This window comes from Convolutriloba macropyga, chromosome 7, assembly GCF_964194025.1.
Source record: "Convolutriloba macropyga chromosome 7, txConMacr16.3, whole genome shotgun sequence".
Classification (NCBI taxonomy): domain Eukaryota; kingdom Metazoa; phylum Xenacoelomorpha; order Acoela; family Convolutidae; genus Convolutriloba; species Convolutriloba macropyga.
In genome coordinates, this window is record NC_134474.1 from 56,056,944 (window position 1) to 56,079,682 (window position 22,739).

Genomic DNA, 22,739 nt, shown 5'->3' on the forward strand with positions numbered 1-22,739 from the left:
CTCCCCCCTCAAGAGGGTCGGAACAAAAAATCAATTTTTGAGGCAATGCTACTCAGAATTAAAGTCGTCTTTTTACACCATTGATCCCCAACACTAGTGTTTTCGCCTAGTTACGAAAACCAGACGAAACAAGACATCCACTTACCAGAAATGCCAAAGTAAAGTTGATGAACTCAATCAATCAAGATTTCGCAGTAAAATAAACTAACACAAGATTACAATTTATTCACAATATTTCTCTCACATCTCTTAGCACAAATGGAAGCCTAGCCATAATTGAACAAACTTGAAAGCATACCATATCTTAAGACAACATTTTTTTGATTGTAAAACTTTTATGGAGTTCTTCAATTTTACATTAGCTTTACTGGTAAGTGAACGTTCCGTTTTTTTCTGAAAATCGAAACGTGGTTTCGGTTGCAGTAATATTGCCGACAAAAATTATATCTCTAATTTGCGAAACTAGGAGGGGGGCGCTAACTTCCTTTTACCGTTCAGGGTAACTAAAGTCTTTAAGAGTTTGACGCTGACTATAATGCGCATCTAAAAACCCACTCCACAAAAGTGACTTCGGATCTTTTCCGTTTGTGACCCCCCGTACGTTATGCGCCCCCTTCTTAGAGGGCACGTGCCATTACATAGTAAATTATTATGTAAAAATATAACACGTTTGTCTGGGAGTGCATACAATAGGCGCCCATTAAACTGGAGGGGGCACAAATGGAATAGTTCCGCAATTTCATTGACTTTACGGATGGTCTGTTAATTTCATGTCTTTTTTGAGAAGTGCAAAAATCCCTAAGATGATAAAATTTCTTGACATGTGAATTTCGTTTTTTTCCTGAAATACCATTACTGCTGATTTAAAAAAAATAATCGTCAATAAATGGAGTTCAAAATCATATTTTCAATCACATAGTGCAACACAAACAAGCCCAGCATGTATGAAATGGATGAAATTGAAGTAAAATAGTCAACAATCAAGTTTATTGCAAAAGTAGTTTAAAAAGTTTTGAATAATTATGTTTTTTTCAGCTGTTGCGTTTATACTCTGTACTGTTTCGGGAATACTCAATCCTTTTAGACACCGAGGATGTTTTTTTCTGTTTTTTCGTGATCGGTCTTTCTTGCCGTTGTGCATATCTGGTTAGCCGCGACTGCAGTTGTTAATAGTAGTTTGTTATGCGTAATGGTATTTCGTACTGCTCACGTTCTATTTGCAGGCCCGACAGTTTTCTTTTCTATTTATTGCAAATTCTGAATTGAATGATTTATTTTTTGCTCTGAATCTATAAAGCATCTACTCTTGAGATTATCGGTTCACCTTATCTCGTAATTTGCTCTTTTGTTAAATTTCATTTTTCAGGAGATCATCATGATATTTATGCTCAACAATCCTATGATACCTCCCTCTGAGATGGCCTCACACCTCCATTGGGTGACCAGGCCTGATTCGGGGGAAACCCCCGCTTTTTTAGGGGTTAATATTGGATGGCTGTCGTAGTCTTACGGTGCATTGAAACGGCAGAAGTGCATTTTAAAGCTGCGAAAAAGACGGGCAACTTCGGATTCTTGAGGTTTTCCGAGGCTTGCTAATCAAAAAATTGGTCCCAACGTTTAGATAAAGGATGCGTTGGGTATTGATCGATGACCACTGATTTTTCAATAAGAAAAAAATGCACAGAAACGTTTTACAAGTAGTAGGGTAGTAAATTGTAGGGTAGTAGGGTAGTACGAGAAATTGGTAGTAATTTGATCATTCACTCAGTTAGAAGGTCTAGCGCTCTTTTACAATAGTTCCTGGAAACTGTCTTTTCTTTTCAAGGAGGTGCACGGTTGATTCAGTTTCGTCTTTTTGTGCTCGTTTGATGTCATCTTTGGTCAACTAGTTTGACGTTCTCTTTTGCTAAAAAAAAATTTAGATACTTTGTTTAGTTTTTAAAAGTTGCAACTTCGAGGTTTCTTAGAAAAATTCAGAGTGCTCTGTTTCGTGTTTTTTGCAAGTTTGAAATGGCTGTTTATAATTAGTTGAGCCGGCAAATGTTTGCCTTTAGAAATATTGGTCTAATCGTGGACTTATGCAGCAATAGTCAACTTCCATAGTCAATTTTCAAAACTTTTACCCATCGCAGCGTGAAAATCCGCGTGTTCGCCCATGGAGGTGTCCCATCATTTTCATTACTACGAGCTTAGTAGTTAAACCTTTAGCTAAGGAATGCGTTGGATATTGGTCGACGACCACTGATTTTTCAATAAGGAAAAAAGTGCACAGAAACGTTTTACAAGTAGTGGGGTAGTAACTTGTAGGGTAGTAGGGCTGTGCGGGAAATTGGTAGTAATTTGATCGTTCACTCAGTTAGTAGGTCTAGCGCTCTTTTGCGAGAGTTCGTGAGAAATTGTCTTTTCTTTTTTTACGAGGTGCACGATTGATTCAGTTTTGTCTTTTTGTGCTCGTTTGATGTAATCTAGGGTCAACTAGTTTGACCTTCTCTTCTGCTGAAAAAATTTTGATACTTTGTTTAGTTTTTGAAAGCTGCAACTTCGAGGTTTCTTAGAAAAATTCTGAGTGCTCTATTTCGTGTTTTTTGCAAGTTTGAAATTGCCGTTTATGATTAGTTGAGCAGGCAAATGCTTGCATATAAATATTTGTCTAATCGTGGACTTATGCAGCAATAGTCAACTTCCGAAGTCAATTTTCAAAATTCCTAACCATCGCAGCTTGAACAACCACGTGTTCGCCCATTGAGGTGTCCCATCATTTTGATTCCTAGGAGCTTAGTAGTTAAACCTTTAGCTAAAGAATGCGTTGGGTATTGATCGATGACCACTGATTATTCAATAAGAAAAAAAAATGCACAGAAACGTTTTACAAGTAGTAGGGTAGTAATTTGTAGGGTAGTAGGGTAGTACGGGAAATTGGTAGTAATTTGATCATTCACTCAGTTAGAAGGTCTAGCGCTTTTTTGGGAGAGTTCCTGAGAATTATTCTTTTCTTTTTTATGAGGTGCACGATTCATTCAGTTTTGTCTTTTTGTGCTCGTTTGATGTAATCTATGGTCAACTAATTTGACGTTCTCTTTTGATAAAAATTTTGATACTTTGTTTACTGTTTGAAAGCTGCAACTTCGAGGTTTCTTAGAAAACTTCTGAGTGCACTATTTCGTGTTTTTTGCAAGTTTGAAATGGCTGTTTATGATTAGTTGAGCCGGCAAATGTTTGCATATAGAAATATTGGTCTAATCGGGGAGTTATGCAGCTATAGTCAACTTCTGCAGTCAATTTTCAAAATTCCTAACCATCGCAGCTTGAACATCCTCGTGTTCGCTCATTGAGGTGTCCCATCATTTTGATTCCTAAGAGCTTAGTAGTTAAATTTTCCTGGAATTGATTGCTGCTCATTTAATGTCTACTTTTTGTTGTTCTTGCTTTGTTCTTGAGGCTTTTACTTTGATTTTTTGCTTGTGCACAATAATACAATTCTATCCAGTGATGCTTGGAGTTTGCTTTCTATTAATTGACTGGAGACTGATTTGTAAAACAGTTCAATGTCATCTGCCAAATTGGGAAACTTCAACTTGTGTATGTATGTTGAAAACATAATTTAGGACCAGTATCGCTGTCAAGACTCTCATTTACTGTTGTTGGCGATGCTAAATACACCACTATAGGAAATTTTTCTGAAATTGGCTTTAATTTTATTCCGAACTTCCGCGACAGGGGGTAATTTTTGCCGTGGTTACTGACTGAGCGTTGGAGCACTCTCCACGTTTTTTACAATGGCTTTTGAGCGTTGTGTTTCTTGTTTTTGTTTTGTTATTATGGCCCGGCGTTTTGATAAATCGGACAACCTTTGTACACCATTTCGTAGGAATCTTGACAGTTTGCAGAATTTGCTTTCTTCGTTTCAATACAACTTTTTACAAAATGTTAACGCGCACATCGCATACACTTCGCTATCCTACTACTATAGTTGCTAAAAACGAGCTAAATGTTTGTTGTATTCGCCAAACATTCTTTTGATATTTGGTCTTCAGGCTGAATAAAGAAGTCACTGATATTTAGCAGTTCTCCGATGATTTGAAAATTGAGTTGAGGAAACGTGTTTTTCATAGAACTTGCAAAATGGATTTGAGTTGGACTTGGATTTATTGAAACTATTACTGGTCTGTTTGGCTCAGGGTTCGTAGTTATATGATTTCTGGTGCGTATGCGTTTGCTTTTAACTTGAATGAAATTTCTCTCATCATGTTTTGCCATCTCTTTTTTGACTTCAGAGAGAAGTGCACTTAACTGGCTCATTTCTGCTATAACTAGGTGTAAACTCAAATTTTAAAATTTTACTTGAAGTATCTAAAAATCAATTGAAAAATTTTCATTCACATAAAAAATAGAGTCTATTCGCTCAGTAAGATAAAGAAGAATTGAACTTTTAGACAAAAATTTCATTGCATACAAGGTTCAATCGCAAAGGACTTTCCTACTCAAAAATGAGTACTTGCTTGAGACCTTCTTGTCACACTTTGATGTACTGATCCGAAACTGACGATAATAACTTTTTACGCATCATTGGCTCATTTAGGCTGCAAAACAACCAAGCCGAAGTCAACATATCTAAGGCAAGACATAAATAGTGGTACGAAGATAGCAACAAAAGATTTCGACGTTTCTTTTGACAAGTTTATTGCCTGATCACTGATCATTTCAACGCCTGTCACCAATTTTTACGAATACATTCAAAAAGCCGAAAATATTATAGATTAAATTTGCTTTATTTGATACATTTCAGGAGTGGACTTAATTAAATATATGCCTCTTGCACTTTTTTGCAAGATTTTTCCACGTATGTAAAAACGGTTTCTTTTGCGTAATTGCAGTTTTAGAAATCAAATCGGTTAGTATTGTACCGGACACTTTAATTTAATCGGTCACAGTGACTCTCGTTGTTAAAAGATTTTTTCCCAGAGAGCAGGTAATAATGCCAATGTGTCATTTTTGAAGCGACCTACTGCTTGTTTCCTACCATGTATTAGAGAAGGTATGTATTTGAGAAGAGGCGACCAACTGCTTTTAAGCATTCTATGAAATTAAAAAACTCGCACATTGGGAACTTGAAGAATTACAACCATTGATTACGTTATATACATTATTAGACTCTCAAGGTACCTGTAAATTTTTTGGGTGAATGTGAAGTTTTGGTGAAGCTAAATTAGAGATCCAAACTAAGACCAGAACCAAAGTTTTTCGTTGAGCTAAAGTGAAGCTAAAGGTGACCACTAAAGTCCAGCTCAAGTCGTTTCTTGGACCATATCAGATCTCAGTCGAGCATCATCTTTCATAACACTTTTTTGTCGACACTTTTTCATAAGTAGATTCCTAAACCCTGGAAAATTACATTAAAACCCAGTATGAGGTCCACGACGATAGACAAGTATTGACCATACCGACTTGGGTCACGGACAGGGAGATACCAAACGAAACAGAATCTCGCGCAGACAAATGGCAAGACTAAACAGGCTATGGGTCAGAGCGTTCTCCAGACCAGGCTAAATTGAACAGAGTCTACGCCAGATCATTGGCCGAACCCACTTTAACATATGGGAGCATCCAAAAAATTATAAGTTTATGTTCCACTCTTTTGAACGCGATCTGAAAACGAAAACTTCTTTAAAAATTTTTTGTCGAAAAAAGAATTTCGGAAATTTATTTGATGAAGTAGTCTAATCAGCTAGATAAAGGCGTTGGTTAGCAAGAACCGGCTCTTTTTCTGGAAAACAGTCAACGCCGCACACATTTATACATTTTGCAGGGGACCGGCTCTTCCTTTGGCTGGACCTCTTAACTTTGGATATGGGTATTGGCCAGACTGACCACACCAAAATGTGGGTATTAACCAGACCGAATAGACCGAAAAGTAGGTATTGGTCAGCCGAACAAGCCGGAACTGCTATTGGCCAGATGGATGGCCCGACTAAAATTTTTTCTAAGGCAATTATTGGTCGCACTGCACCCCTGTCGACGTCTCAAGTCGGTCTGGCCAGCTGTCATCCTGCAGACCTAACTTTATTGTCAATCGGATTATGGGGGTAGCTTCAGTCTAAATAAATTTCAGGTAAATTTACTTGAAATAAAAACACTAGAATGTACCCGAATCGTTCAGGCAAATTGTTTCAACCCGCATTACACCTGATGTTCCCTGCAATTCGACTGGAATTTTACCTGAATAAAGGAGAAAAAAATGGTAAAAATTGTATACAAGTTGTTTTTTTTGCCACAAAAAAAACACGCAGTGTTAGTTGTTTATGAAAAAATTTCTCTGGAGAAAAGAGTTTTGGCTCAAACTTTTGACTCATAAAGGTTTTAGAAAAAAGATTGTCTTAAGAAAGCTTGAAACACAATCCAATTGTAGAACTTTTGATGATATCTTGCTGGTCATATAGCTTGATCCTGTGACTGTTTTCAGCCGTACACAGTACCGCAGGTTTAAAAGATCAGTCTGAAATGTGGGGAATAATAAGAAAAAGGACAACTGAGAACACGCTACTGTAGGCCTTATGCTGTTCAGCTGCGATTACGCAGGAACCAAAATTATTATTATTATTTCACACAGTACCGCAAGTTTTGCTTAAAAATAGCACTGATCCATTTAAAAGCATTATTGTTTGCGGTCGAATGATCTGTCCTCAAACAAAATTGGCCGGAAGAAGACAATATATTCGACAATATATTGACCGCTACAGAACAATACGTTGACCCCTGGGGAACACCTCGGCCATGTATTGATATAAAATTTCAATGGAGGTAGGGAAAGAAAGAGGGTTATTTCTAAAAATCCACCCATCTGATTCCCACCGCCAACTCTACATCTGAATACCTCTCATTACCACCCGACTAACTTTTTACATAGAATCGCCTACCAAGGTAATTGATCGAATGAAATCCAGAAATTCCACTCAATTTACACCCTAATATTACATCCTCCTGCCCCCCCCCTCAAAAAAAATTGCAACTGTTCCCTCCTGGTCGTGAATTTAGTCTGACCCTCTTTTGTGAACCAATTTGACATATTTTACCTAATCACTTTCTTTGTCTTAATTTTTGCCGTTCTAATTATATTTTCTGAAATCGTATTATATCACAGTTCAAAGCGTCCCAGGTTGAGGTCCCAGACGGAAAGTGGACATGTCCAGACCCAGATGAACCCATGACGGGGTGTCTTGCGTTCAAATTTGCATAGTCTGGAAATACGGAAAAGCACACGATAGTCTGGACATGAAAGCACGAAAGCAGGTCCGCTGAACTCCCGAAATTCTGGACACGGTTCGCCTGAAATAGTTCGACCACTAATCCCGAATTCTGACTGCATGAAAATACTGTCGAACATATATCGTCCATATACAATTACTTTTAACCATTTTAGAACCCAATATTGCAATTTAACCTACTTAACTCTTTTACAACCCACTTTAAGCGTTCAAAGGTCAAAACTAGATGTCAATTATGAATTCGACGTGAGTGTGATCAAGTTGCACTAATCTGTAAAGTAATCTTAAAATTACAGGATGAAAAACAACACCTGGGCTGACGTGTGTCTACACATTGTGTTTACTTATACATTCCTGTACAAGAATACATGTTTAGTGATCATTGTTGACATAATATAGTGGCCAGTGGCTAATCAGTTCAAGGGCCAGGAGCACTTGGCATTACTTAAACTAAATGCAGATGATAAAAATGTGCAAAAATATTAACAAAATTTTGGTGAGCCTACGAAAGTCATTTGATTGTTCCAAAACTTATCCAAAAAATGGGAAATATACAGCTTCAGCAAAATTTTCATTTATTGCTTACCGATCGTAGCAAAGAAAGAGCGCCATCAGTTCAAGCTCCAAGAAATTAGTCATGATTTATTTTAGAAAAATATGAATTTCATCGCCATTTGAAAAAAAAATAAAGTTCTAAAAAAAACTGGATGGAGGGGTAGATTGGGGGGGGGGGGGGGGCGTGTCAAATTCTGTTTCATTTGATAATTCTGTTTCAAATGAAAATAAACACTGCCCGAAAAATCAGATTGATTTATAAGATGTAAGCCCAATGAATTCTCCAAGAAAGCGGCTTTTTAATAAAAAAAAATACATAAAACCTGAGGTATATAATTGGCTCTAGCTTTCTTGGAAGTCTGTTGCATCTACAACTGAAAATTATGTCCTGCAAAAAAAGTCTATATATATATATATATATATATATATATATATATATATATATATATATATATTCACCAAAACACCAACAAATACACCATCAATGGGATCAATAAATTGAATATCTTCTGCAACCTTTTTTAGGGAAATGCGAATTAGTTCATTTGTTTTGTTCTTGGAATTCCAAGTTTGCCGTTCGCTGCAGTTTTTTCTGGTTGATTTGCTTGCTATTGTTTTCAGGAAAATAGACCTGGTTTGGACGTAAATTTGCAAGACAACTGGAAGCCTGATCTGGGTTTTGCATAAAATATTTTAAATAGTATTTTTGAAAGAATAAAATGGACTAAGTTCAGTTTTTTTAACTTGCACTTTTGCTCCATAATAAGTGAGCCTCTTGGTCTTTCTGTTTTGATGTTTCGTTTACAAAGATTTCTTTATACAGTTAAAAAAAAACTCTTTTAATCTGAGTGATCATGCAAAAACAGGTTGTCTCATGTATCTAGACGTTTGTATTCTTATCAGTCCCAAAAATGGCTGCAATTCTATCAAAGACAAGGAAAACTTCACAACCCCCCCCCCCCCAACTCCCTTCTGAGGCTTCAAATGTGTCAGGATAACAAATTTTTTAGTATACTGGGTAAAGTGCGTTGGAGGCGCTACCTCTCCTAGTTTATACCCAATCGTAATACATGGGCAAAGCCTTCAAGGTAATCACTACGAACGTAAAGATTCAAACTTGAGAAAACATGACAGCGAACAACACAAAGATACAAAAGTCAAACAGTAACAAAATTGATTTACAGAAACAAAACATAGTAATAATTATGTTACCGCTCAAAGAATTGTGCTTCTACGAGCACTGTGTCAATCAAAACTGACCAAATTATCAACTTTCAATTGATCCTCTGTAGTTTTCAAGCTCCACTTGTGCTGCTAGTCACGTGTTTTACAAGTAAAACCCGAGTCTTTGATTGGCTGTAGATAAAGATGCCATCTGAATGTGAAAATCCTTCCGTAATGTTACTTTTGATTTAAGTCTGATTTCATTGGTTGAGTAGTAGCAATGTAAAGCAATAAAAGAAAACTCCAGTGGATGTTAGAGTATTACAAAGAAAAATTAAGTTAATTTCGTATTTTCAATATTAAGTTGATTCCGTATTTTCTTCCAAAATTAGTCTCAAAAAAATTTCAACGACTTCGATGCACAAGCCGCAGCAGAATGTATTAATGTGGTATAATTGCAATTCTCGTAATTGTTAAGCGTCAGATTTGCGATGAAAAAAACCATAGCTAATTTACAAATACATTTTCAAATACACTTCAAAAACATTTTCTGTAACTTCCGTGCAAAATTTGCGGCAGTTTCTATCAATTTGGTCTACTCAGAGTTCACCTACTGTTTAAGCGGTCGATTCCAGAAGGGAAAACTATAGCTATTTTAAATGATTAATGTGAATTTTATTCAGTCTTAAATTGTGCATACGTGGCAAAAATGATTTGGTATTAGTGATGTTAGTTCGAGTTTCAATTTCTGGTTCACCTCATGTATGATAATTTCGTAATCAAAAAGTTACTAGTTTTCTGAAGTTGACAAAAATGAATTAGTCAATTTATCTTCGATAGAACTCTCCTCTGTTCATTTTGTCCTTGAGAGTGTTCATTCAAGAAACTGGACCACGAATTCCCCGGCCTTGTTTCCCCTCGCCATTTTCGTTTTGTAGTATGGGAGTAGTAATTATTTGTGATTTGAACAAAAGAATCAGACCGACAGACCCATTGGTATTTTCAGTAACTTCACCCAGATTAAAATATACTTTCTGATGGATCCTTTTAAAAAAACCACAAAAGAACTTCATCTTTAAGATTTTTGTTCACCGTTGATCACCATTTTTGCCAAATACCAAAGGCGAGCAAAAATTTTTTACAAAATCAATCCCAAATGAAATTTTCATCGGTTTGAATTTGTCGAAAGTGCTTCCGATAATCAACAAACTCTTCTGAGAACAGTAGATAGGCCTAGCGAGCAATCTTGTTGCCAAGCGAAAATTGATTCGGAGTCAATGTTTATATGTCATTAACATCTCCACTGACCGCTGTCAACGGTCTTGTGTTTGATGTTTGTTCCACAATACAAATCGTAGTTTAAAGCCGGTCTTCTTCGCTTTGATGGATCTGTTCTCCAGCATTGCATGCATTGCTTTGTTGTAATTTCCAACAAATCTTCCCCATACACCTTGGAGTGAGGTGCTGCGGTTGGGTTGAACATCCTTCTGATTCCCATTGAATTAGTTACTCCTCGATCTCTTCCTTGATCCATGACGAAATGTCCTCAAAAAATTCTTGTTCATCTCCAACAGTTTGTTTCGCGTTTTTGCAGACAATGAGCCTGGGTTATACTTTGTGCAATAAGGGCGAAAGGACCAATGTAGTCCATTGCAAACTTTTTAACGGCTGTTGAATCAAACAAACGTTTTTGGGGTAACTGAGACATTACGGGTGCTATTGTTTGTGCTCCTCTTTTTCTGCATAAAACACACCAATACCTGATTTTTCCACATCAGATTTTAAACAAGATTTCTTACATGCTCAATGCACTTATGTTGAATGCATATCATTGCATGAATGTCTCCACGACAGGATGTTTCATCCATAGCAACATTTGATGGCTTACACTGAAGGCCTATGCTGCCTTTACCACAATTGAGTCCTTCCTCATGAAGGAAAGATAGGGACTAAATATCTTCTCTTGCTTTTTAGAAGCTCCATTTGTTTTTAGAGAGATTTCATCTCTTCAGCAAACTCTTGTTGCTACAATAGCTCGAAGATAATTGATTTTGTTTTTCTCGTTCTCCAGCACTACTACAAGTGTTGTTGATGTCTGTTTGCTCAATGCTCGCTGCACGTATGGCACTGTCTTCACTAGCCTATTAAAAACAATAAATCGTTCCTGCTGAAAAACTGTTTTCTCTTTTTTCAGCCTGTACCTTGGAGACTGACGAGGGCATATTCTTCTTACCTGAGGCAAAGAAAAGTTCTCCGGCTATTCAACATCGCTTTAAACAGGCCAGCTCAGAGAACAATTAGATTCTCTTGAGTTCCTCACTGTTGATGGCTCTATTGCCAACGGCCGCTGGGTCGTTGATTGCTCTCACAGGTTTTCAATGCGGAATATCATTTGCATCTAATATTTCATTGGCCACAAACACTTGCTGCTTACGATGGGAGTTTTGTATCCCTTACAATACAATAGTTTAATCTTAACGAAAACTGCAACTATATAGCGTAATCACGTGATCTACAACTAAATGTTTTTTAACCTTATTGCCGTGACTGCCATTTGTAGTTTCCATTGTGGTATTGAAAAATTTCTCACTGGCGCTACTCTGCAGTGGCAAGTGGTAATTCAGCTAATTATTCGTTCGGTTGTGATAGGTCAGCGCACACTTCGTGTTTTCAGATGCGTCGGCAAACAGTTGAGGTTCGGGTTTGTCACTGCCGTAGTGCCTTCTATCCATGCTTGTTTCAGCTACAATTTGAAATTGATCCTTTGAAATAAGAAGTAGTTGTTTCACAAGGCTCCAATTCGCTGACTTAAAGTTATCAATTTTGATTCCAGATGCCCTTCAAGGGTCGCCTTGTTTGAACACTGAACTGAGCAAAGAACAAATTGCATTGCCGATCAATTTCAAGTTTTCTGGAACTGCTGCGGTAACTTCATTGCTGTTCCTTTTAAACTTCTTCAAATCACGAGATATGATTTTCAAGAAAAGGGATTGCAATCGGAGAAAACTTTTGATAGCTTCATCAGGTGTTTCTACCATTTTCGAGAACCTGTCCGCATAGAAATTGTTTTGTATGTTTCGGGTTTGATTGGATACAATTCTTCAATATTGTTTCAACACGCTTGAGCGCGAATTTTACACAGAAGTTTAAATCCAAAAACGTGGTCCTGATATTCGTGTATTGTAAAAGATCCGTTAGTTTTTGGACGCCACAGAAACCTTAATAAACCTATGTTCTGCTCTTTTGTAAAGTGTTTGTTTGATGCTGACTGTCAGGGCTCTTGCTACTTCGAAAAATCTGAACATTGTGCCGATCAATTCTTGCCGTTGGGCCTAGCAAAAATGTCTCACTTTGCCATGTTTGTTCGGGTTTTAGCACTGGATGTTGTGGCAAATACTATTTCTTCCCATACGTTTTTTCCACTTCTGACTTGTCTATTATTTTGATGAAGCATTTTTCAAAATCAGCAGATATCGTTTGATTTACAATTTTTCTGGTTTTTTTCCTTTGGAATCTTTGCCATAATGAGTAAAGCTGACACAAGGTTGAGCTGTATTTGTTGGGCACGTTTGGCTATTGTTCACTCCATAGCGTTCCCATTTTGTACCGCTGACTCAAAAACTTTAGACATGCTGTACTCTTTTGCCAATTTTATGCCCGCAGTTTTTCTGTAACTGAGTGGCGACAACGATAGGAGTATGAGAACTGCAGATTTTTGTTGCTATTTGGATTTTAATTTTCAGTTTTTATTGACTTCATCTCCTCGGAAATTTATTCTTGCTATAGTTTGAAGCGGATTGCATTTGCTCTTTCTCTGTCATCAACGCTGATTACAAGTTGCTGGTTTGTTTTTGCTCAATGCTCGCTGCACGTATGCCAATGTGTTCACTAGACATTTAAAGTTACCAAACCGCTATCAATGAAAAATGCCTTTTTTTCTTCAGACTGTTTCAGGGCGGCTCAAGAGGGTATCTTCTCTCATCTTAGGTAAAGATTAGGTTCAATTGCTCTGACCATTCATTTTCTGGTCGCTTGAAGGCGGCCGGCTCAGTGAGCCACGCACTTCTAATGAGTTCCTCAAAGATGATCACCCTGTTGTCAATGTCCGCTGGGTTTTTCATACCACTCATACGTTTTCAATGTGAAACATCGGTTGTATCCAGTATCTAAGCTACTCAATGGGCCGCAAACACTTGATTTGTACGATGGGAAAGCTGTGTATCCACTGCCAATCAGTAGTGGAGTCCGAACAAAAATTGCCACTATGCAAAATCGTTTCGTGTTCCTTGTCTATCTGTTCTTTCAATCTCATTGCTATGACTGCTGCTTGAAATTCCAATCGCGATATTGAAAGATGCCTCATCTGGGCAGTTTTGCATTTTCCAATAAAAAATGTTATGTATTCTTACGGATGTGATCGTGAGTAGAACACTGCACAATACGAACCTTCAGATGCGTCAGCAAACACTTGAGTTTCAGTTTGTCACGGCTCCAAATCATTGTCCTATGGTTTTCCATTCTTAATTCAGATGCATTTCAGAGGTCGTCTCATTTGAACACAGAACTGAGCAAATTGAAAGAAGCGTACTGCTTTACAACTTTAAACCGTCTGAGATTACTGCGTTGTCTTTCATGTTGTTTCTTATTCACCTCTTCAAATCACTTTCTTGCTTCGAGAGAAAAAATTACAACTAGTTGAAAACTTTGTTTGCTTCTTCAGTTGTTTCTATCAATTTCTTGAAATTGTCCAAAAAGAAAATATTTTGCTGTGATTTGATACTTTTCTTTAATATCGTCCACTGATTTTGGCCATAACATGACGATCAATTTTATCACTGGCTGTATTGAAGTACCTTCTTTTGATGGTTGTTTCAGTTACAATTGCAAGTTGTTCTTTAATCTCAGAAGTTTAGTTTCCTAACAAGGCTCCACTCCGTTGTCGCTATGTTGTCCATTCTTTTTCCAGATTACTTTCAAAAGTTATCTCATGTGAACATTGAAAGGGGCAAACAATCCGGACGCGTGGAATAGTGATAAATTCAATTCGGAGAATCTTCATCTGAATTATAGGTCTTTCACCTTCTTTGTAGGTACCTCTACACATTTGAAGACTACCATCAGTAACGGTTCCCTGTAGTCCAAGCCTTGAAGATCCCACCGAGTTCGACTTGCTTCGTGTTGCTGACTGACTTCAAACCTTCTGGGTTTCCTGCAGAAACTTCATCATTGTTGCTTATTCACTTCTTCAGGTCAGATCCACGTTGTGAGAGAACAGCTTGTAACTGATTGAAGACTTCCATTGCTTCTTCTGGGGGTTCTTACCGATTTGATAAATTTGTCCAGGTAGAAGTTGTCGCGTTCCGGTTGGATACATTTCCTTATTGCCGAGAATCCCACTCGCTTGAGAACCTAGTTCGCACAAGTTGAAAAACACTTTACTCTATACACGTGACGTTGCTATTCTTATATTTGAACACGTTTTTTAGTTCTCCTGTGCAATGGCGACCTCGAGCAATTTATATCCTGTTCGGGATATTGCATTTTTAGACACATTGATTCGATTTCAGCTGTCAGCGCTTTTAGTTCCCCACGCAATCTGAGTGTCCTTCCAATCAACCCATGTAGCGGAACAGGTCCTGCTAGTCGCTTAGGCATAACTTTTTTTTTTACTTTGATGGGGCATTGCAAACACGTTTTACTTTACCAGGCTTGTTCAAGTTTAGTGCTGGATGGTGTGGCAAATGCCATTGTTTCCCGAAGGTTCGTTTTAATTCGGACTTGTCCAATATCTGTACAAATCTCTTTTGTACATCTGTATCAAGTGACTGTTTATACAAACTTTTCAGGTTTGGGTCTCTTTGGAATCATTGTTCCGCTGAGCAAAACTGACTCAGGGCTGAGCTGTAGTTGTTTGGTAGGTTTGGCTGTGGATCACTCCACAGCATTCCCAAATCGTACCGCTCGCCCGTAAAATTCGTCGTACTCTCTTTTTGACTGACCGAGGACGTTTTATTTGGATTCATAGTTTTTTACATCCCATTATGTCTGAAAATTCTCAGCCACTTTCACTACTTCTGTAAGGCAAATGGCAAGCGGTGCCTAATTTGCAGACCATTGAGCGTTTTAGCTGCTTATAAGCATCTTGGCAAAAAAATGATTTGAGCTTCCATCACATTGAATTTTTTCGGCTAGAACACTCAAAGAGTTTAAGCTCTCAAGCCATGTATTTTCAAAAGTGACTGACGGATGTGCAAACGCTTCGATCCAATGCGCCTTCCAAAATAACCCCATTATTTAGAGAGAAACTGAAACCTTTTCTGTCTTCATATCTTTCGGTCTTAGTATCTAAGTTATGTCTACCTTAACATTGATACCTTGCGCTCGTTTTTTTCTTGCATGGTTTTATCGAATAATTAAACAATTGATCCATCTCGAAGCAAGCATATATGTTCAACTTGCTGCTACCGTCCTGTATTGGAACAGGACTAACTGAGGAAATCTTATAATGTTGTTCCTTGGTTGATTGTTGCTGTGCTTACTTTGAAAATATGATTGTCTGCGTGCATTTTGTTTTATAAATGCAGCAAATGGTTGTGTTTCTTGGTACGTCCATTTATACCACACGCGTTGAACTTACGATCAATTTCGATTGCAAGTCGTTTGTCTAGACATCTGTAACATAATGTTCACAGATTGAGTTGAGTTCCAATGCTGGTATTGATTTTCGGATCCTGCCAATGCTTATATACGCCAGACGGCGAATTTCCAAAACTGCCATGCACTCCCTCGGTTATTTTAACGTTTCTACAATAAGGTTTTCTGCGTATGAGACCAGTTTTTTGACACGGCAGCTGCTTGCGGATTCATTTCTCCGAGAAGTGAACAATCTGATCTAAGAAAACCTCCAGTTTGCTGAGTCTATCTGAGTCCTCTCATATTTTGGCAGTCAATGAGGTGTTTTGTTTGAACTTTGTCTAATAAGTCGTCATACTTTAAATGTATTTGATTTCTGCTGGCTGATATTGGACTAATTCCTTACAAACTCTGCTAATTAACCTTTCATTGCCTGGTTACTGTTCGCTTTTGCTCCGCTTGATCAAGTTTGGAAACTCACTAATTTTTTGCACTAACTATTTCAATTTGCTTCGCTGACACTCGCTGTTGACTTTCTCGATTTCCAGATCTCCATTAGTTAGTGTCGTTGGCATTCTGTTCATCAGATGGTACAGCAGTTGGCATTTCACTAATTCGACTGGCAGATCAAAAGTAACAGCTGCTCTGCTATCAGAGACAAAGGAAGCTTCGCATCGACCAGTTTGTATAAAGGGTTCCGAAAATGTCCAGATATTAGGTTTGTGCTGTTAACTTTTATGAACTGTACTATCTGCTTTACTGATTATAGAGAAAAAACCTAACAAATCATTACTCAGACTTGAATGCTCTGAAATAATTTAACAAGCAAGTTTCGTGTTTCATGTGGCCTCAAAAACACCAAAAAAAACTATGCTACGGTTTGTTAAAGCCAAAAAGAGAAGCTTACTTGCTGCCACTCACAATGTTTCGCTTGCTTAAGTTCTCTTTCCTAACAAAGAAAGTTTGATATTAACAAATTTAATTCTCTTTTCATCAAATCAAGTTAATTTAGGCTGGAAATCATTACAATATATTACTGAAAGAAGATCAAAAGATGATTAAATTACCGTTCAAAGAGTCCTGCCTTTTTACACACTGTACGTCAGTTAGTTTTGACTAAATTAAGAAATTTTAACTTATATTTGTAGTTTTTAATACTCTTCTAATGCTTCTAGTCACGTGGTTTTAGTTGTAATAATTGAATTTTTGATTGGCTCTAGATATATACATCACAAATTTGTTAACAGACTTCCGTTTTTGTCAATTCTCTTGTGTTTATTTGATGTCATTGTTAAACACAGAGTATTCCCAAAAAAAGTTAGAATAATAGGATTCAATAACGAGTTGATTTCGTCTTATCTTCCGACTACACTTTCAAATACACATTCTACGACTTCAGTCTAATAGTCACAACAGTTGCCATTAATTTGGTCTACTCAGCGTCGTTTTAAATGTCAGGCATGTGATTCGGGTGAAGAAAATTGTAGCTATCATATATACTTCGTTCGGTCAAATTTTTGGCTTACGAGGCAGTAATAAATTGGTGTTAGCGTAGTTAGTATAAGCTTTAGTTTCAGTTTCCTTTCACGTCATGTATAATAAACACCTAATGTGAATAGCTACTCCCTAATTAAGTTGACAAATGTTAACCAATCGTTTTGGCTTCCATAGAATCCAGTTATAATTTTTGCTGATCATGCTTTTCTAACTCTGCTGATCTTTTTATCCTTGAGAGATTGTTCGTTTAAAAAACTTCATTTAACAATGGTGGCTCTAAAGAAACTCATTCATCTTTTGGTGATTTGTGGCATTTGTTTGTTATAAATAGAAAAAATTGTATTTCCGCAACTGCTTTTTCTCAGAAATTTTGATAGGACTTGGAATCCTTTTTGCCTTGTTACAAATTTCTAAAGCAACTTGTTCTTCAGTCTAGAAGCAAATAATTTAAAAGAATCAATTTTGTCCTGGTGGTTGAAAATAGTTGCAATGCAAAAATTCTATGATTTAAAGCTTGTTCAACGACAATTTAAAACAAAGTTGTTCGTTTTTTTTACATAGCGCTTTAAAAGACTTACTGGTATAAAAATTTCAATAACACTCATTTGATGAATTTGTCTTTTTTTCTATTTTTACGATTGATGTTTTTTAAAAAGAATTAATGAGAAAATTACAGAAGTTAATATCTGTGACCTGTTTGTCCATGCTAGGCACAGCCTTGTACAAGTCCTTTTATTTAACAATGAAGACATCTTAGATGGTTACCCTTTTGAAAACAGATTTCTATGTATTTTATCAGCAAAGAGCTTTCAGCGGGCGTTTACTTTTCATTACAGGTTTCTTTCATTACAGGTTCCCCATGACCTTGGGAACTCAAGGAAAGCATGAAATTCGCTTATGATTAAACTACCGCCAAAAAAAGCTGAAAGTTACTCTTTCCGGAAAACATCCGACAAAAAGTCGCAGCCAAATAAGAGCAACCAAAAGTCTAGAAAATTTGATTCATTACATAAAATGGAGACCTACCTTTGTGATTAAGAAACATAGTCCACCTTCTGAAACAGAATTTTTTTTAAGCAAAGAGGGTAACACCCCCCAAGGGCAACAAAACCGTACCAAGATTGTCCGAGCAAAAAGCCCCATCTGACCACCAGTTACACAACATCTTTATCAGCAATCAAGAACATCAGCACCAAGAAAAGCCCCCCCCCCCCTCGAAGACGATTTTTTGGTCTCAGACGTCACCAAAGAAGAAGAGATTTCATTTCGAGGGCTCCTGACGTCACTCAATCAAGAAGGCCTTACTTTTTTTGGTTGCAGACGTCACCAAGAGATGATCGCCCGAGGTTCCCGACGTCATCTCAGAAGTCCCCTTCCTCGTTAGGCGTATCCAAAAAAAACTTGAATTTTTTGCCACAAAAAGTCTCACAAAAACAAAAAAAATTGTCCCCCAACGAAATTTTTTGGATGGTTTATGGAAGAAATAGCCGTGAGAAACTACATTCAGTGAATTTGCCGTGAGAAACAGCATTTAGCAAAAAAACACGATTTAGCGTTTTTTCCATCAGAAAAATTTAAAAACATTTTTCTGACTTTGTCGCAAAAAATCTACATGAAAAATAAAATTTATCGTTGAATAGAAAACTTCAGTTGGACCTTAAATTGACTTTTTAAAAGTTGTATTTTATAATTTTACACGATGTTTCATTCTTAACTTTACATTGCCTCTTTTACCATTTGCATTTCTTATGTGTACCAAAGGAAATGTTCTTTTTTTTAGATTAGAGGCCAATTTCACCCCTGTCGTAAAAACAATTTGAGTAGAACAGTTTTTACGAACCTTTTGACCTAGGATGCGTCAGAAACGTTTATGCTTTTTTGGCTAAGTCTTGACGACCAAATCAAGTTCATTTGAACATTTTCAATTTGTGGTTCTCATAATTAAGAGCATCAATTGCGTAATTATGAAAAACAAGATGTTCAAGCGAAATTGAATACAATAAGTTAATAAATTGTGGTTGAAAACGGGATAACCTTGGCTATAAACAGGGATAAAAATTCAAACAATACATGACTTCAAGTGACGAAAGTTGATTGTCTGGTTGATTGTGATAATCACTTATTGCTAAAATTGATGGTGGGTAAAAACAAATTGGTGGTGGTTGACAATGAAAAATAAAGGGGCCTGATTCCCGTACGTTCCCGGTAAATAATTGTCAAGGAGCTTTGCAGTAAATTGTAATTTAATATTAACATTCTAAATTGAATACACAAGCCGCTGTTCGAACCTGAAAGCTTCTGGCTATAATGCCTGATATCATCCTTCCTCGAGGACATATTCCTCGTGGAGTGAAACCTTTCATTACCCAAACAATATCATTTTCTGACAACTCTTCATTTGACAGGTGCCACTTGGTTCTTCGGCTGAGTTTTGGTACATACTGCTTCGCCAGTTTGTCCAGGCATGGTCAAGCGGGGTTTCATCAAATTCAAGTCCTTGTTTGAGAACCGGTGGTTCAAGCTCATAAGAGGTTTCAAGCAATATGTCAGTGGTCTTCCGTTCAAATCTGCCTCGGCCTCTTTCAAAACTTTCTGGGAAACTGGAAGAGACAGGGACATTTTTTGCTGTCTGAATCAATCTCGCCCAGACTCCTACAAAATGTGGCGCCAAAGGGGTGTCGACAACTTAAATTTTTGCTATTTTTGTTTTCGCTATTTAGAGCATCAATATGAGACCAAAAACCAATATAGCATATAAACATGTGACCTAGAACTTAATCACGTGCAAAAATTGGTCCCAAAAATAGTGAATATGGACGTCAAGCAAGTAGTTCAGTCGACGTTGCATGAGCGGAAGAACAAAAGGCAGATTTAGAATTTGAAAATGATTGCGACGTCATATGGCCATTAGAAAACTCTCGAGGTAAACAAATAAACCACGAGAAAGCTAATAAGAGTCCCAGCTGTAGTTTTCGGGCTATTAACACAATTTTCGCGCAATATTAAGGAAAAGAGCGTAAGTGAATATATATAACCACAAAATCGCGCCATTAGTTTACAATTTGCGGTTGAGAGGTGAAAAACTTATCTATAAATAAGTAAGGTTACTTGAACTTAACTGAAAACGCTCCTGTAGTTACAGGAGTTTTCAGGAACCTGGTTCTGACCTGAAAATTTTCAGGCAACTTGTTCTGACCTGAAAGTACCTGAAAACTTCCTTTGCCACAATTTTCCTGCATCAATGAATGAGCTCTTAGCAAAACTTGCCTGAAAATTATAAGAAGATTAAAACTGACCAGTTCAGGTATCCCGGGAAATTATAGGTGTTTTAGCCTGATAATTTATGTAATTATGCCTAAAATTTTCAGGTAGAACTCATGTAAAAGCATGAAATCGCTTGGTTCACCTAAAATAACAAGATGAAATTTTTGGCTTATTTTAAATGTTTTTAAGCGCAGTCTAGATGACAAAAATTTACCCGAAGAGCAAGTAAATTCTGGTGCTATCAGGTAAATAAGATAAGTGGTCTAGTTGCAGAGCATTTAATATTGACATTTACAGAAAAAAAATTGAAAAAGAGGGCGGATTTAAGGCACGAGAGCCTTGAGCTTCCCGGGTTGCCGGCCATACAAAAATCCCGGTACTCATACAAGGTCAAATATGACACCCGGTAATCATACGAGGGCATATATGATCTGTATGATTTCCGATAATCTTACTAGGACCATGCACTTTTCGAAAGATGTTCAAACGATCGCAAACGCAACACATTACAGCCTTGTTGTCAACCAGATGTGTAAAATCAGTCAAAACATCAAAGTTTTTTTCCGAAATCCCGGTCATCATAAAAGGTCATACATGAATCTATGATTTTCTGGCAAACATACAAAGATCATAAATCGAAAACTATATCCTCCGAAGCACAATAAAAATTGAAATTATTTGTAAAAACGTATTAAACGAAAAAAAAGACGAATTTAGAAAAAAAATTTTGTGTTATTCATACAAGATTTTACATGTTTAAGTGTCACACAATCTTTTTGATGAGTGGATTTAAATGTTGCAAAAAAGTTGCATGATGATTCAAAGTTTGCTACTAAATTAATCCGGTTGAATGTTTTATTGTTTTTTTTTGTTTTGTTTGGTTTCACATGAGGAGAGTCTTGGGGCACATACTTTTACCGTTTGCTCGGATTCAATTCTCCTAAAGTTGCTTGTTTGTAAATCTGCCGTCGCCGGTTCCCAGTTCGGATTAGAAAGGAGGAGGGAAACACACCCAGAACATATTGGAAAAAATTCAAGTCGGTTTTTCAATTTGACTTCAGAAAATTTTCCGAATATACACCGATTATAATTTTTTTCTTTGCGTTGGGAACATTTCCTTATGATTTTCTGATTTCCCGGTAATCATGCAAACATCATATATGAGTTCCTTGTTATCATACATTTATCATATATGATCTCCCTGTTATCATACTTGTATCATATATGAGCTCCCTGAATCATATATCATTCATAAATGGTTTCTTGCTACTGATAGCTGTCTCATAAATGCGTTCTCCCTTTATGATGTCCTGGTAATCTTACAAAGATCATATATGATATTCCAATAATCATAAAAAGTCTTATATTATTTCCTAGTTATCATTCAAGGATCGTACTAAGAAATGGCGTATGACTTGTATGGCATCATACATGATCCTTGTATGTTAACTAAGAAGTAGCAACCCGGGTTGTTCCTATCAATCTCAAAGTTACCTTGAAAAAGTTGCCTTTCTTATATCCATCCGGGTAGTGGATGGATATAAGAAAATCTGGCATTCTAGAATATGTCAATGCAGAGATCTGGTATTTCAACAGTTGCGCGTATTTCTTTTCAGAGATCTGTCAAACGTCATCTTTTCTGACATCATTGCCTCTCCAGTTTTAACTGCCGTTTGTACTTAATAACTTTGCATATTACGCAATTAAGGATGTGAACTCAGTTTGTTACGTAAGTGACCAGTCTAACTGCCTGTATGATGTGCAAGTTGTCCTCTATAACTTTTGTTACATAACTGTTACATAACGGACGTTGACAGAAGATTGTTTGAGCACGATACGTGCGCATACAGAAACTTATTACGCAATCGGCACGAAAACAAGGCTATACATAATAGTTACGTAACAAATACCAAACTGCGCTAAGTTGCATATAATACCACCAGTTTGAAATGCGAAGTATAGTTTTCATTGCCTAAATTTATACTTTATGTAACCAAATAGAATTTTCCATCGAATTGAGGTTTAAAGGTTTCCTCATTTGAAATTTGAGCATATTTTGAACATGAATTAGTTGAACAAGATTACACCAAAAGGGTGCCAATAATATTACATCATTGAAAGAGAATCTCGTCTTCGTAAATGAGTCACTTGAACTGCTCTTTCATTGCCATTTTGTGTATTTTAATTGACAAATCTGTATCAGTCGGCAAATAAACATTCAAGACCTATGTTTCTATTGCGGTCATTTTAAGTCCTCCCGTTGAATTAAGCCGATCTGACATTGACAAGATGCAGTGTACGGAGAACTTTATAATTTTTATTGCATTTTACGTGGAATTGTTTCCTGCCCCTTCCCCTCCCGAA

At 37.0% G+C, this 22,739-nt stretch overlaps 1 long non-coding RNA gene across 2 annotated transcripts; it reads right to left on the bottom strand.

The window, feature by feature from the left end:
* Positions 1–1,231: 1,231 nt before the first annotated feature.
* LOC142342389 (uncharacterized) lies at positions 1,232–22,141 on the bottom strand. Of its 2 annotated transcripts, none has more exons than XR_012759170.1 (3): positions 21,870–22,141; positions 19,400–19,763; positions 1,232–1,906 (listed from the first exon to the last, which is right to left on the bottom strand). It is a non-coding gene; the product is annotated as an uncharacterized LOC142342389 (long non-coding RNA). The 2 variants fall into 2 exon arrangements; XR_012759171.1 differs by lacking the exon at positions 1,232–1,906 and adding an exon at positions 7,236–7,323.
* Between the last annotated feature and the right edge of the window lie 598 nt (positions 22,142–22,739).